Source organism: Miscanthus floridulus, chromosome 1 (genome assembly GCF_019320115.1).
Source record: "Miscanthus floridulus cultivar M001 chromosome 1, ASM1932011v1, whole genome shotgun sequence".
NCBI lineage: Eukaryota > Viridiplantae > Streptophyta > Magnoliopsida > Poales > Poaceae > Miscanthus > Miscanthus floridulus.
The window spans coordinates 104,871,169-104,888,822 of NC_089580.1; the positions used below are offsets into that span (position 1 = coordinate 104,871,169).

General features: G+C 41.1%; 1 pseudogene; it reads right to left on the reverse strand.

The window, feature by feature from the left end:
- Positions 1–1,771: 1,771 nt before the first annotated feature.
- On the reverse strand, positions 1,772–5,347 carry LOC136460937 (uncharacterized; annotated as a pseudogene).
- Positions 5,348–17,654: the final 12,307 nt, after the last annotated feature.

The window sequence follows — 17,654 nt, forward strand, 5'->3', positions numbered from 1 at the left end:
TACACAATTGGGTTTTGTTTAGAGTTTAGTTTTCCATCGAGGAACTGAATCGTTCATTGTAACTGTGGTGACAAATCCTTTTACAGTGATCCAGGGCCTCCGTTCTTGATCTCCTCCATTGTGTCGATTAGTCCTTTGGAACCAAGTTCTTGAATCCTTTATTGATATTCGCGTCATTCATATTTGCAATTTCAGATTGCGTGTTTTACCTTCTTACTTGTGCTCTTCTATTCGCTTGCAGGAAAAGCCTTCTTGGTGAGGTCAATCAAGTTGTGCTTGGTTGATAACCAACGGAGCAGTGGTGTAACAGTTGCAGGGTTCGAATCGTGTCTGATTTGAAGCCAGATCGCCAACGTCGAGATCTCCACAAATCAAACTTACCGGCTACCTCTTGGAAGATCGGGCCTATACTCATCAATATTACTAAGGAAGATTAAGAACAGAGCTTGCTCTTCCTTCGTAACTAGACCCTACGTGCGTCTATATTTGGGGGTGGACTACAAAGGACTCAATAGGAGTGTCACATCTGCGATCTACCACATGACCCAGAATATAGGGTGTATTCATAGGTAAACAACGTATAAGCACCATGCTTACACAATGTCGACCGTCCACCCATGGTACCTTAGAGTGAGCGCTATACGAACTTATGCATGAACATGATGATAATCCAACTATACTAAGCATCACTACAAGGTTTTACCCTTGATGCAACGGCATAAAAGCGTTGCAATATACAAAAATGGTTACGATAGGTAAAATTGCAACACTTTTTTTCGTTGACAGACGTTGCCATAGTAACCGTGGCAAAAGGTTTGCCCAATGACTCATTTTGGTGTTGCAATAGGTTTTCCCCTATTGCAACACCAAGGAGTGTTGTTGCAACGCCATGTAGTGTTGCAACCCATAGTATAGGCAACCATGGTGAGTGTTGCAATACCTATTGCCACGTACCCAAAGCATGGTAATAGGTGCACTAGCAACGATATTGGGTGTTGCAATAGACCTTATTGCAACACATCAATAGCATTGCAATAGATGGACCCTCTATTGCCATGCTATCTCGGTGGTTGCTATAGGTGGAACTGTCTATTGTCATGATAAATATTTGGTTGCTAGAGGTAGCTACTCTATTGCAACGATAAATACTAGTTGCTATAGGTGAAACCATCTATTGCCACGATAAATATTTGGTTGCTAGAGGTAGTCTCTCTATTGCAACACTAAATATTATGGTTGCTATAGGTGCCTCCGTCTATTGCCATGGTAAATGTTTGGTTGCTAGAGGTTGCCTCTCTATTGCAACGATCAATACTAGTTGCGATTGTTGGACCCTCTATTGCCACGCTAACTATTGTGTTGCTACAGTTTGGAGACTCTATTGCAACGCCCACTATTTCATTGGTATGATGTTTTTTGCAACACCGTTTGTTTGTTGCTATATCATATATTGCAACGCCAAATTATTTTGTTGATAGTCCATATTGCAACGCTCTGTTTGCTTCAAACAATAATTGCATGCCGAACAATATATGATGAAAGAAGCATTTAGACATCCATTAAACCAAAATATGCTTTGTTCGTACAACTCATTAATGAAACCACATCCAATGTCAAACTTAGTTGATAACACACGCACAACAACGGAAACACATAAGGTATCTGACGCACAGTAGCTACTTTAAACAATTCAAAATGTAATAAGCTATGTGTAGCACTGTAGCAAATGTTGGCTTGACATTGACCATCCATCATCAGTTGTGCGCTCCACTCAAACTCTATCTTGCTCCTGAAACAATCATTAACATTGGTATATTCAGCAAACAGAAACTTAGTATTCAGCTAAGTATCATTTCACTTTACAGTAATAGGAACTAGGCAACTGAATCTGATTTAGAAATATTCACAGGTAGTGGAGTCAAAAATCACCTGTGCTTTGCCAGCTTGTTGATTCCTTTTGGATAATGCTCGTTTCTTAGCCGCAGCATCCCTCAATGATTTAGTAGTAGTAAAACTAACTGCCGTATCCCCTCCTTTATTTTGGCCAGTTTGAGTCTTATTCGCAACACTATTTCTAGTTGTGCGACCATTACTTGTACCTGCCGCTGTTGTAGCTTCGAGTTGTGTTTGTGGTGGGATGCTATCTTGGTTTTCCTGCAAATCAATAGATGGAGGGAAAATTATGCCTCAAAGGACTATCACATGACAACATTAAACACTCTTCAGTTCTCAAACTACATGCTGATGTGATATTTCTTCACTTTCTGTATTTACATTTTCTTCATCCATATTTGTTGTAGCAGTAACCTCTGCATTTTGTCCCCCATCTTTGTTAGCCTGCATTTCAATTTTGGTCAGAAAATCATGAGTGGAGTTTGAAACTACGAAAATGATGCATGGTTTGTAGCCGACTATTACCTGTTGTATTGATGCTTGTACATGTGTTGCTTGCATCATTGCCATAAACTCTTGCCTAAGAGCTTCTCTATCGGCCTCCCTTGCCTTCATTATTTGTTCCATCTGACGCCTATGTTCTTCCCTTTTGGCTTCCCTTTTAGCCTCTTGAGATTCTAATCTCTCTTGTAGCTTTGAAAATGCTTCGACAAGTGCCGATTCCTGACGCACTTGGTACTGGTAATCCTTAGACAGTAGTTGCCTTCTGGTTGGGTATTTTGCTAAGTATCCATTAGCATAGATCTTGGTTGATTTGTAGTTTCTTGTTTCATGGTAGGCTGACTAGAAAATCTTATTTTGCTCCACGTCTGAAATGATGAGTGCTTCTCCATCTGTTTCCGTCTCTGAAATTTTGCTGCATGCATTATCCTAACAAAGGAGGACAGTTGAAGTAGTTAATTGAAAATGATTTTGTAGGTGGTCACTTTGCATTAGTTAATAAGGTTTGTACAAACTGTTATATACTCACATAGACATCCCTAGATTCTTGGCTTGTCCATTGCCCATTCTTACTGTGCGTGATCATGAAAAGCTCCAAATCATTTGGCTCATCACCAGTTATTGGGTCCCTCTAATTAGGCAAGAATGTAACAAATTAGCGATATGTCAAAAGGTAAGGAAGCATGGTCATGTGCTTCTGAAGTTATTACCTTCTCAAAGCCACACTGAGAAAAAAGTCTTTGATCCTGCCCGATGGTGTACCTTTACATTCTGCCGATTCCGAGAATTCTTGCAACTAACCCTCTGCACAAGGAGTTGATTATAAAAAAATATTACAATGTACCGAAACATAGCCTTTATTTCATCAAGTGCAGATGACAAGAATAAAGTAAAGGTCATCAAACCTGAAAACTTATCTTACCAAAATACAAAACCAGATAGTGCCATTCAACAATGTCCAACTCTTCTGGCTTATGTCTCATTCTCTCCTCATAGGTGGTGTACGCCCCGTATGTAGCACTTAATGTTGCTCGCCATCCTTTGTAACGCTCATTAGCGATGGTCCATATTTTTTTCCTATTTTCTTCGTTATTCTCAATGTCCCACTTATCCTATTCAACATATAAAACATAAATTCTAGGTCACTTCTTAACTAATTTGGTAACAAAACTGTGTATGCTAGAAAAAATAAATTAGAAACTTACCATCATATCAGATACTATTGAATATTTGACATCTTGGTCAATATCCTTCTATGTTCTCACCCCAATGAGTGGTGCTTTTTTCCTTGTGTACACTACTATTTCATCAGTAAATGTGCATGCATTCTCACCTACAGCTCCTCCACGTGTAGAGAATTGGACTTTAAGCTTTTGACTACCCTACTTGGATCTCTTGTGGCTGGCTGCCAATCCTTTCATAGTACCTCATGCCTTCCTCTTTTGGGAGTCTTGTCCATCAAAACAATATACAGTGCAAGAGATTAAACAAAATCATTTACATAGGGAAAACTGAATTGAACATCAAAATAAAATCACAATAAGCATCACTTACTATCTCCCTGTGTTTTCTCACGCCGAGCATGTGATGGCTGGTTCAGAGGTGGTGTTGGATTGCTATCTTGACTTGAATTTAGTAAAACTATCTGATTTGTAGGGTTGTCATATGCACCTGCAGACAATAGGCCACAAGTGTAAACTATAAATGTATTGTGAAGGACTAATAATAAGTTGGTTGACATTTTGGGAAAAGAAGGTATATATTACTAATTTGATCTAGTTGTCCTTGCACCCTTAACCATTCTTTGTAAGTCTTGACTGTGTCATCCCTGTATATATCTTCAAAATCTACAAAACCCATGCTGCTATTAGTGATCTGGCCATTGCAATATAATATAATATAACAATTCATAATAGGGCAGCAACATAACTTACCCATGCCTTGGCCCTATCTATGCATATTTTTAAGCCACACCTTGTAATCATCAAGTGACTCATCTATGGAATGTTCACTATTTGATGCCACAGTTCTTGGCAATTTAATGTGTGTTATGTCCATAGTTCGATCTGTTATTTGATCCCTTGACAATACTAATCTGACCTCCCTCTCCTCTGCATTACTTGATATCATTGCATTTGCATCAACATCATATTCGATCTCATTTAGTGTTTCTATAGAGTTACCACTTCTCTTGTAGTATAAGTAGTCCCTGGTACCATACCCCAAATTTGATTTCATTGTTATTAAGTTACCAAATGTGAGGTCGTCCCTGGCTATTGTATACTGAGCAAATTGTTGTCCCCCTAGTGCCCCCTTGCAAGTGAAAGAAATAGTCCATGTTTGTTCCGAGCTGTCACAGAATGTAATGAGAAACATAAGCACACCCTAAACAATATTTAAAGAAGAAACAACTTGAGAATGGCAAATAATAATGTGTTCTTCATATTATTGAACCATCTCACTACCGTTTATTGAAGGATCTCACTATTATTGAAGTATTTTGTTGAATTCTAAATCATTACAGTAGCATCTAGACAGACATTGTGCCGTTACCTGTCGTCATCTTGAGTGGAACGCCAAAGGTTTTCTTGTGATTGGCTGCCATCACCTCCATCTTCATCGGTGGGAGGTGTCGCCGTCCTAGATGAAGGTGTTTGAAAAAGCGACATCGTCGCCCTGGGTCTAGACAATGAAGCAGATGTTGGCGTGTTGAACGCAGGTGACGTCGATTGAATCACCATTGATGCAATCTGCAGTCCAACTACATTGAACAAGTAAACTACATAGACACACAGGTACATGCATTACTCTTTCATAAGTGAAAAGTGAATAGATCAATGGCTTTAGGGTTACCGTAACTCTGACGAAGAGGAAGTCTAGGAGTCCTTGAGGTTTGAGCACTGGCGGTGGGGAGGCACGTCGCGGCGGCCTTCGAGTGCGGCTTGTCCTGCATCGGTGCCCCTCCAATGACGGCGTGACGGCGAAGACAAGCGGCGATGGTGGGTGCAGATCGGGAACCAAGTTGGAGGAGGGAAAGGAAAGAATTGGAGGAGATGGGGAGGATAATGAGGAAGTGGGGAGGTTAAGATTCGCTTTGTTCGCATAATGGGCGGGGTATTAGGCGGTAAATGGCTGCATGCGGGCGCCAAGCCAATTTTCGGCAAAAATTACAAAAAATATGTGGGAAAAGGGTGTGCCACTGACATGAGGGACCCACTTGTCAGCGCCAGGTTCATGGTGTTCATCTTTTTTATTTTGATTCATTGTAAAAACGTTAAATGTGTTTGGATTTCGCATTTCTTGTCCAAATCAGGTGAATCTTTTTTCCAATTTCTCGGAAAACCTTTTCCTTTCACGTGGTTTTATTTGCATTGTGTTACTCGACCCCTTTGTATTAACATTTTGTCATTTGCTTTACTATTTACGTACTCTACAATGAACATACCTTTTTCTAATGTGTCCAAGGTACCAGGGACTTATGAATAGGCAAGTTGGAATCTTGTTTGATCAAATGTGTATCATATAGGTGTATCATATATATGGCATATCATATAGGTGTATCATGTTCAATGTCACCTTCTTTGCCTTGAGGTGATTTCATGTGGGAGCTAAGACAATGTTTTAGTGCAAATTGGTAATCGATGTCCTCAAGGACAGGATTTATCGCACAAACCATCTTTTTGCAGCGTGACATCTTTACCTAGGTTTGGGTTCGTGACACCAAGATACACTTATCTTTGTATTTGTATTTGTGATAAACCAAGTTAGTCATATACACTTACCTTTGTATTTGTGATAGCATCCACTCCCTCATGCACATTGTGTTAGGACTTAAGAAAATATATATTGGAATTGTATAAACCTAAATTGGCAAAAAATTAGTACTATAAAACTTGTAAATTAAAAATGAAGGAATATAATTTGAAAGAAAATGCAAAAAAATGTGTTAGGTGTATCATATATATGGCATATCACATAGGTGTATCATGTTCAATGTCACCTTCTTTGCCTTGAGGTGATATCATGTGGGAGCTAAGACAATATTTCAGTGCAAATTGGTAATCGATGTCCTCAAGGACAGGATTTATCGCACAAACCATCTTTTTGCAGCATGACATCTTTACCTAGGTTTTGGTTCGTGACACCAAGATACACTTATCTTTGTATTTGTATTTGTGATAAACCAAGTTAGTGATATACACTTACCTTTGTATTTGTGATAGCATCCACTCCCTCATGCATATTGTGTTAGGACTTAAGAAAATATATATGGGAATTGTATAAACCTAAATTGGCAAAAAATTAGGACTAAAAAACTTGTAAATTAAAAATGAAGCAATATAAATTGAAAGAAAATGCAAAAAAATGTGTTGCATCCTTGAATCAAACCGAAGCCTACAAGTTCCAGAGCAGCGGACAAACTATTGAGCTATCACCTAATTTTGGTAAGTTTGAAGGAATTTATTCCTTTGAGTGATTATATGTCCCTGCTTTGCGTGTAGGCCCTTCAACTCCCCGGCCACACTGGTCGCGCGGTTCCCATGAAGAGCCACCGTTTTACCCGGTCCTTGGACTAGTCGTGGCCCTTCAGTTCCCCATGAAGAGACGCCGCGTTTACCCAGGACTCCATCGGCTACTCATGCTGGTTGCCAACATAGGCGCGCTCCATCTTTCGAGGGGTGCGAGTTATTGCACCATCAGTTCCACCCACCATCACGCCTATATAAGCCCGGCCCCCATGCATAGTTGGCCGCCATTGCACCACCGCGCGTCAAGAAAGCGAAGCACCCTTCCCATGCACACCTCGCCTTGGCCCTCGACCCGCCGCCACAAGGCCTCACCGCTTGAAGATAACATGGGCGATGTTGAACCCGTCATCCTCACATCGCCCCCTGATGCCTCCGCCAACGCCGTTGTCCGAGTCAGACCTCGAGGTGAACCTCGAGGATGATCCGAACTGTGAGACTGCATCAGAGGAGGAACTGGAACCTCTTCCAGTGGAGGAGGTCGTCTTCAACTCATTGGAGACGGATCGGAAGGAGGAGGAGGACCAGCGCCTCCACGCCATCACGCAGAAGGAGACCGACGACTACATCCTGAAGCACGTTGTTGAGATCTCCAAGGAGGAGGAGTGCTGCTGCCAGAAGGAGGAGGAGCACCGCAGCCAGGAGGAGGAGCGCCGCCGCTAGGAGGAGGAGCGCCACCATGAGGAGGAGGAGTGCTGCCGCCAGGAGGAGGAGACTGAGTGGCGTCTCACGATGGACGCAGAACGATGCTGACACAGGGCTGAGCGAAAGAAGCGAAGAGGAGCGCCGGTAGCAGGGTTGAAAAACCATGATTAATCTATGTCTTAGGTCGATGTAATAATTTACTGGTGCTAAAAAAACCATGTCATCGAATCCTTTGTTTGATCATCGTCACCTTGGGTTGATACTTGCATTGCATGACCTCGTTTTATTTGCTTACATATTGGATGATATGCTATGTGCCGGAGATCGAGGGACCAACAGGACTGTTGCTCTTCTAGATAATACCATGTTGCAGCATGTCTGTCACTTGACGCTCAATCTCTCAATCTCAGTTTTCAATATTGGAGCATAGTGATACGGCCTTATGAAGACTGGGTTGGCACCTTCAATAATTGGAATAGAGTGATCACATGAGCGAGGAGGAGGCAACTCAGTGGGCTCCTAAAATATAACATCAAACTCGTTGTCCTTCATAATATGGCATGCGAAAGCTATCTTCATAATTAAGGCTGATCTGTCATGTCCATCATCTACCCCTTTGAATGCATGTACACGTATGCCTATATGTCAACATGGTTACACATACATCTCCTCGTCTCCTCGTCTCCTCCACTTGTTCTTCAGTAGTTCCCAAGGCACCGGCAGCGGGGAATTCAGACTAATCTATCATGTCCACCATCTACCCCTTTGAATGCATGTGCACGTATGCCTATGAATGCATGTACACATACATCTCTCCGTCTCATCGTCTCCTCTGCTTGTTCTTCGGCAGTTCCCAAGGCACTAGGCGCGCTATGATGTTGCTTTGGATTTGTGGAAGTGGGTGAGATTTCATCATGTCATGCATGTGTTAGCTCCTAGGTAACCTGCAAATGTGTGTGTTGGTGCAGGTTTTTGTCACGTCTGCATCAGCTCCTGCGTTACAAACCCTTGGTCGTTGAGTTAAATTATGAAAGATTGATGATGGTGGAGGTGAGGAGTAGCATGGGTGACGCTCCATCCTTCATTGAGGCTGTGAGACGCCAGGTCAGGTGATCTTTTTTTAACGCCTGTTGCAAACTAAAATTTACCCCAAAAAAATTGGGCTTCGGATCACAAATTCTCATACATAGCGCGCCTATGCCAGAGGGGCTATCCACGAGAGCAACATGGGCCCTGCAAGCAGCGTAGCACATGGACGCAATTTTTTATCTATGACATAGAGTTCTCCTATTCTGGTTCGATTAAAACCCTTGCATCATCGATGCCACCTCCTCTCGCGATGTTTGGTGCCGAGCATCACTGTTGATCTAGTGCCCGTCTGACTCCTCCGCCCATTCGACTACTCCACTGCTCGTCCACCGCGGTTGGTGTGTCTCGTCATTGCAGAATAATGTCAGGTGATGATAGGAGTTGGATGCGCTTGCCTCATTCTTCAATTGAGTGGCAGGAGAATCTTCGAAATTTTTTGGACATCACATTTGGTGGCACATCGAGAGGTGGAACTTCTGCGTGTCCATGTCCTAGATGTGTATGCATGGCATATAGACCATGACCTCTGGTTTAGCTTCATTTGCTTCATAGAGGGTTTGATGAAAGCTTTATCAGGGAAGGGGAAGGTTTAGATGTGGGATTGCACAATGAAGACGCACCGGCAGCCGATGTAGAAGTACACAATGATGCACCACTACCAGCTGATGTAGAAGTAGACAACAAATTCGCACCACATGAAGTTGGAGTAGACAACGAAGAAGGCACACCGAGTGATGATGACCGTGGTGTCACTAATTTGGTTAGATCCCTAATCAGATGTGCTATACATGGAGAGATCAGAGATACTGATGACAATGAACAACCAAATGAACATGCGAAGATATTCTTCAAATTATTACAGGAGGCAGAAAAGAAATTATATCTAGGTTGCGAGGGTGCTACTAAGGTCTCTTTTATTGTGGAACTTTTTTAGGTTAAGTGCTTGTACGGTATTAGTAACAGAGCATTGGAGGGGGTACTTAATCTGTTCACAAGATTTTTTCCTAAAGGCCACTGTGTCCTGGACACAATGGAGAAAGTGCAAAGGGTGGTTCGAGATCTAGGCTTAGACTATGTAAAGATACACACCTGTGAGAAGGATTGTGTGTTATTTTGGAAGGAAAACGCAAATCTAGATACATGTCCCAAATGTGGCGAGTCTAGGTGGAAAACGACCAACGACGGTGCTCACAAGGACACTGCAGATGGTGATGCTGATACAACAAACAAGAAGCGTGTCCCACGTAAAATCCTATGGTACTTTCCTCTTACTCCTCGGCTACGAAGATTATATATGATAGAGAGCCCATCATCACTAATGCGATGGCATAAGGAAGAATTGGTCAATGATGGCAAAATGCATCACCCTGCTGACTCAAAGGCATGGAAGCATGTGGATAACAAGTATGGTTGGTTTGCAAAGGAAGCTCGTAATATTATGCTGGGTCTTGCTTCTGATGGCTTCAACCCCTTTGGCATGCAAAATGTTACATACACCACATGGCCTGTTATCCTCATCCCTTATAATTTGCCTCCTTGGTTGTTTGAGAAACAACCTTATTGGATTATGTCGATGTTGGTTCCTGGTCCAACATCTCCTGGAATGAATATTGATGTCTATTTGAGGCCCCTCATTGATGAGCTGAAGGATCTTTGGGAAAAGGGAATTGATACATGGGATGACAAGGTATAGAAGAATTTTAAACTACATGCTATTCTGCTTTGGACAATTAATGACTTTCCTGCATATGCGATGCTTTCTGGTTGGAGCACAAAAGGCAAATTTGCATGTCCATACTGCCACAAGGATACAAATTATTTGTGGTTGAGATTTGGAAAAAAGCACTGCTACATGGGACATCATCATTTTTTGCTGTCAGACCATCCTTGGCGCATGAACAAGATGAGCTTCAACAATGAGGTGGAAACCAGGGAGGCTCCAGTACCACTGTCTAGTCAACAGGTATTGGACCAGTATGAAACTTTTGATCAAGTGATATTCGGAAAGGTGACATCAAAAAAGAGGAAGCATGACGAAGATAAAAGATGGCACAATTGGAGGAAGAAGAGTATTTTTTGAGCTCCCTTACTGGTCTTCTTTGCTCATAAGGCATAATTTGGACGTGATGCACATTGAGAAAAACATATGCGAGAGCATATTGGGTACTTTGCTTGAAATTGAAGGTAAATGTAAGGACAACGAGAAGACCCGACTTGACATGGAATAGCTAGGGATAAGGCAAGATCAGCACCCTATCATTGACAATGATAATTATACCTTGCCACTAGCCTTGTACTTTTTAGATAAGGCTAACAAGTAAAGTTTATGCCAATTTCTACATGGAGTGAAGATGCCTGATGGGTTTAGCTCCAATATAAGGAGATGTGTTGACGCAAATGCATGTAAGGTGTCTGGACTAAAAACACATGACTACCATATTATTCTACAGAAATTGTTAACCTTAGTCGTCAGAAAGATTTTGCCTAAACAAGTTGTCATGCCATTGATTCAGCTTAGTAGGTTCTTCAGTGCACTTTGTTCAAAGGAGCTAGTGGAAGAAGATCTTAACAAACTTAGCAGTTCAATTAAAGAGACTCTTTGCTGGCTTGAGATGGTATTCCCACCTGTATTTTTGATATCATGATTCATTTGCCGGTTCATCTAGCTGAAGAGGCTAAACTTGGAGGGCCTGTGTGTTATAGATGGATGTATCTAGTTGAGAGGTATCTACGTACTGTTAAAGGCTATGTGAGAAACAAGGCGCACCCAGAAGGTTCAATAGCCGAGGGATACATAGCCGAGGAGTGCCTTACATTTTGCTCTAGATTCTTGGATGTCGACACCAAGCTAAATCGCGCTGATCGTCATGAAAGTACAACAGTGAATGAGCCGCCATCTGGTCTGAGCGTATTTGGAGAAATGGATTACAAGAGGAGAGGACAGACTACCGAGATATTTGGTGCAGATGAGGTTTGAAAGATGAGGCACTACATAATTAGTAACTGCGATGAAGCCAGACCATGGGTCGAGTAAGTTGCAATATACCATCATTAATTAATCTACTTTTTGTTTCTGACGTCAACTAATTAATTAATTGGCTATTTCAATGCAGCGAGCACATGGAAGAACTAAAAAAATAGTATAAGGAATCTTAATAAATGACACGAGGAGCACTTTGTAAGGTGGTTCAAGGGCAAGGTTAGTTCTATTTTTTATTTTTTTTATTCCATGTGATGGTTAGAACGATGTACTTATTAACTGGCATTTGTTTTCAAACTGTGTTTGCAGATCACCAAACTATACGAGAAAGGTGAAGCAAGTGAACTTATGTATGCCCTTTCTCAAGGACCGGACCATCGAGCTCATGTGTTCAATAGATGCTACATCAATAACTGGCTATTTCGAATGACTACCATTGAGAGAAACCTCGTCACACAAAATAGTGGTGTGCTTGTGAGGGGTGATGGTACTACTAGCAACATGACTTGGTATGGAGTGATTAGAAGAATGATCTCACTCGAGTTCCTTGTACAAAAAGAAGTTTTATTGTTTCAGTGTGATTGGTATGATGTGCCGGCTGCTAGTACCAGCAGAAGTAGAGGATATAGTAGGGATAAATATGGTGTTATCGATATCGATACTTCCAGGTTTAGATATTCAAATGAACCTTACATTCTGGCAACACAGGCCGAACCGGTGTTTTTTGTCAACCTCGTGAACAAGCTAGGATGGTCTAGTGTTGTTGTGGTCAGACCAAGAAATTTGTTTGCCATGCCAGAAGCAGAAATGAGGGTGACATGGAAGTCGATCTACTTGATGTGGGAATCCAAGACATGAATCTATTAGGCCTAAATGAGGATTTGTCAAATTGGACAAGACCAGACAAGGAAAACACAACTGGTGATGCCTCTATTATTAATCAGGTGCGTGGCGAAGCAGTTCTCAAACCAGATGATGCGGTCTTACTTGATGAGGATGATGATGCCGAAGATGACACCTACATTGACGATGGAGTTGTTGCACCAGTTGCGGTAGAAAGCATAAAAGATGATTTCTTTGTTTAAATACTTATCCTTTGTACAACAGTGATGTTTTTTCTAGATTTTTTTAAAACAATCTCATTGTCCGGGATAATGAATAGCTACAGTTGGTCTTTAAACTGTTATACTCATGTTTGTTTTCTATCATAAGCACAAATATCAGCAAGCTAGACAATTTTTTTGTTTGCTAAAATTGTCATTGAAGATGTGGATGGTTATCGTCCTTGTTGACATATGAAGTGAATTAGCCATCTTCATCATGTAAACAAGTAATATAAAGGTGGCTTAATGTCGAACACACCTTAGTAGCCCAGTGGTAGATGAGTGTTTGCTTGTACTTTAGTTCCTGGGATCAAATCCTCTGTGGAACATTTTTTTGTCAATAGAACACAATATTCAGAAATGCTTGGAGCATTTTATCTATTGCAACCATTTTGGTATATTGCAACACTTTTAGGCCGTTGCATCAATGGTAGTCTAATGCATGGAGCATTTTGTATATTGCAACCAATTTTGTATATTGCAACACTTTTAGGCCGTTGTATCAGCGGTAGCCTATAGCAACACAAAAAAAACCGTGGCAATATTAACATGATATTGCAACCATTTAGGATTGTAGTTGCAATAAGTACTTAACAATTGCAACACCACAAAAATTATTACAACCCCAGAAAACTGTGGCAATAGGAACATGCTATTGTATCCATTCGGAAATCTTGTTGCAATAACCATCCTAGCAATTGCAACACCATGGAACATTATTGCAACCCATAATAACCGTGGCAATAGTTACAAGCAAAAGCAACCAAATCCAATATTGTTGCAATAACAACAAGTAATTGCAACTCAAAAGTGCCATTGCAATAATGCCAACTAATTGCAACACAATTCTTAAATGGTTGCAGTAGCACAAGCCTGTTGCAACGACAAACCACACATATTGCAACAAATTTAGTCTGTTGCATTATAGGCACATATTGCAACCATTTTTTGAAAAGGTTTCAATACGACCCACCTATGGCAACCAAATTAGTGGTGTTGCAATCATGTGGTGTGGCATTAGAGGTAGAACCTTGTAGTGCATATAATCAAAGTAGACGATGAACATTATAATGAAGAACATAAATGAGATGAATACTGATATTGTCATAACAATTGTAGCTAGCATATAAAAGTAATCGAGATACAAAAGAGAGGGGGTACAAAGATTATACCAAACCACGCTCTTGACATGATTGGAATCCAATCAAAGCCTGCTTGCCTCTCTTTAGACCTAGCCTAAATAGCTATGCCATAGAATATGGTGGAGCTCTGAGGATGATTAGGGTTTCTGTCTTCTCAAATGACTTATCAAGGCCTTAGGGGGTGGCAGGGGCTGGTATATATAGGCCAGAGCATCCATCGTGAGCCCTTGGATCAAACTGACTTAAAGAATGGCAGAAATGCAACCTAGGAGGCGGTGGAGAACCGACATTGTGATGAGCACTGATGGGTGGCCCCCAGGGGCCAAGCGGCCTGTAGGTGGGGCCGGCTAGCAGTGCCTCGTGCCCCACCTTGGTGGAGAGTTTCCTGGAGTCTTCTAGAGTCTTCCCAAGTTGATTATATGGTGGAATTCCATGATTTCTTTTGACGAATAGGCCCCCCTTGATGGTTTTTTGGATATACCCTACAGAAAATACAGATTCACCAAAACTCATGGAATTTGTTAGTTTAAACCCCTAGACCTTGGTTGGTGATCATATTTATGCTCTTATACATGTTTTATTGATGGTTTATAATGGTTGTTAACTACCGTCAATAAGCTCTCCCAAGCTTAACCTTTGCTAGTCCCTTAGCAAAGCTAAACTCAACAATTTGGATCAGGAGTTTTAGGATTTTTGAAAACATTGCAGTAACTCCTTAAAAGTACACATGCGTTCAAACAAGAATTCTCCTCCAGATTAGAATAAACCAATCTGACTTTCAAACTTACCCATATTACCTTTAAGCATGGGGCTTCTTAGCCTTCACTTGGGTCTTGATTAATTAAAAGATAGAACAATCAAGTCAAGCACTATGTCTCAAGTTCTTTGCTCAACCATTATTCTGGAATTTTTATGGGTTTTCAAAATAAAATTGAGAGCATCCATTGTATGACACTCTCAAGGCTCTCAATATATGTGGTATTTGTGGATCGTCTTCAAGGCAATAGAGATGTTATGCCTTTCTTCCTACAACTAAAGCTTATGTGGAGCTCATAGGAGTGGAGAAAGCATGAAAGAGCATACTTGCAATACATATGTTGTAAAGTCAAACCTCGGATACAAAGAGAGTTGAGTCATACAATCAAATTAAGATGTGTATGTGTATGGATGTATGGTGGATATATATGTGGTGGTTAACCTAATTCTACTATGCTCCTTAAAAACATATCTCTCTTTTAAAATTGGAAACAATTTTGCAAGAAAACATGGGCTATCTTATTAATCTCTTCACTTTTTTAGGCGGGCATTGGAGTACCCATTGTTTTCAATATCCCAGACACTTGTTCATTTTTTCCACATCTCTTTTTTTCTTTCTTTTTTATGAATAACATTTGCATAGCCCAATGCTTCTTTTCTGCAACAAAATTTTTGAGAGACAGCAACAAGACCTTGGAGCATTTATTTGATAAATATCCTATAGGGCATATTTTTGGTGTTCACTCCCAATGTAGAAGTAAAATATTTTTGGGTGGATCTAGATGGATTGACATGTTTTTGCGCCTACCCCCAGTGTAGGAGTAATGCATATGTGGGTGGTGTGTATGTGATCTTGATTTTAAGAGCATGACAAACCTCTCATAAAAGTCAACAAAGCTTGACTAAACTCAATGCAAAAGCAAGTAACATATATGAGTGGAGGTTTTTCCTAGTCTAAATAACATATATGGCTTTGGAAGGAATTCAAGCTTATCATACAAGAGCTCATCATGTAATATTCTTATGTTTTTCAAAAGATAAATCTCCAGAACTTTAGTATCACTTGGAACAAGATAAACAGCAGCTCAGACCTTCTCATATCATATCTATCAATTACCTAGACTTAGATCAAGCATATGCTACCCACGAGTTTCAAGTTCAGAGTAAATTCTTATATCAAAACAGTCGTATACAAAACTTGGAAGAATTCAAGGCTGAAAACTAGGTACTTGAAAGGAATTACAACAGAGCAACTATTCATCATTTCTAATGTAAGAGATTATCTCATAGTCTTTTATTTATTGAGCTCTTTAGAATAGAAAACTAGACACACACTTTTTATTTTGTTTTAGTATGTTATGCCTCATGCCCCGCCTCGGTGGAGAGTCTCCTAGAGTCTTCTAGAGTCTTCCCAAGTTGAATACGCGGCGGAATTCTGTGATTTGTTTTGACGAATAGGCCCCCCTTGGCTGTTTTCTGGATATACCCTGCAGAAAATACAGATTCACCAAAACTCATGGAATTTGTTAGTTTTAACCCCTAGACCTTGGTTGGTGATCATATTTATGCCCATATACATGTTTTATTGACGGTTTATAATGATTATTAACTACTGTCAACAGCTTCAAATCTGAAGGATGCACTAATTATATTTATTTTGCCATGCAAGCAGGAGTGCCACATAGGAGGAGAACAACTATGTCATTTTCGTTATGTAAGTATGTACAGATCAGTATCTTTATTATGCAATTTATGTACCACTTATGTTAGGACATCTCAGTTCACAAAGTTATTATGTTAGCGTCCATTGTTATTGTAAAAAGTACTCTTATTTCTGGATGTGGTGCGTGGATGTAATGATTAGATCTGTATGCTGTGTATTTAGTAAGCTATTAAAGCCAAACTGAATTAGTATCATATTGTGAAAACTTGATACAATTCTGTCATCTCGGATATAAGCGCCGTTGATTGTTTTGTCATCACCGCCGCCGCACACCACTCACCGTTGGTGAAGCAAACGTCCAACACCGCTGCTAAATGTATGATGTGCCCGGGATCAAAAGTGATCACCCTTGAATCGTTTAGTAACTCAACACTGACTATATGATCATCATATGTGGATCGTACTGTAAGGCGACAATGACCATGACCTTTGAATAGACGGTCCATACACCCAAGCGAGGGTGATGCTCACCTCAACACAGACGTGTCGGCCGTTAAAGCGACATGAACCCTGTCTCACTGCACATAGTTGGGTCGTTGTGTAAGGCGACAGTGATGATGATCAATACACAAGCGGTTACGCCCAAGTGATGGTGATATTCACCTCGACACAGATGCATCGGACGTCAAAGCGACAGTGAACCTGCACTGCACACAGTCAGGTTGTGGTGCAAGGCGACGGTGATCATGACTAGTACATAGGCGGTTCATTGACCAATGTGACGGTGTTTAGTGTCTATCACAGTTGGCTATGAACTGATAGTGAGGACCTAGATTATCACTGTCGACCATTTACTACCGAGGCCGAAATCCAGCTATGATGGAGGGTTACTAACCGACTGTGATAGGTCTGTTGCAGTAGTGGCTCCTCGGGCCGGTCAGCCACGTGTCGCCACTGGCCGCTGCGTCGACCGCCGCTCTGGCCGACCATGCACTGTACCGATCCTCAGCCGGCCCCACGCCCACCCCCAACCCAGCCGGCCCTCCTGTAGAAGAGGAAGAAGAAGCTATGTATTTTTTGTTTTTTTATCCTAACGCGTGGGCCCATATTGGCAGTGAGATAGAGAGAGAGGTGAAGCTGTACCAAATACTTATGTGAATCCTAGATCCATGGTGGAGCTGCTCTACGGTAGATTCAGGTGAATCCCAGATTCAAATTTACTTTTTTTACACTAGTGGAGCTCTACCAAACAGGACCTTAGCAACACTCGTGGATGGATGTGAATAGTAGTGGTGGCTATGAAAGGAATCAGTTGGATAAGATAAAGTATAATAAAGGGCTGTAAGTAGGCTATAT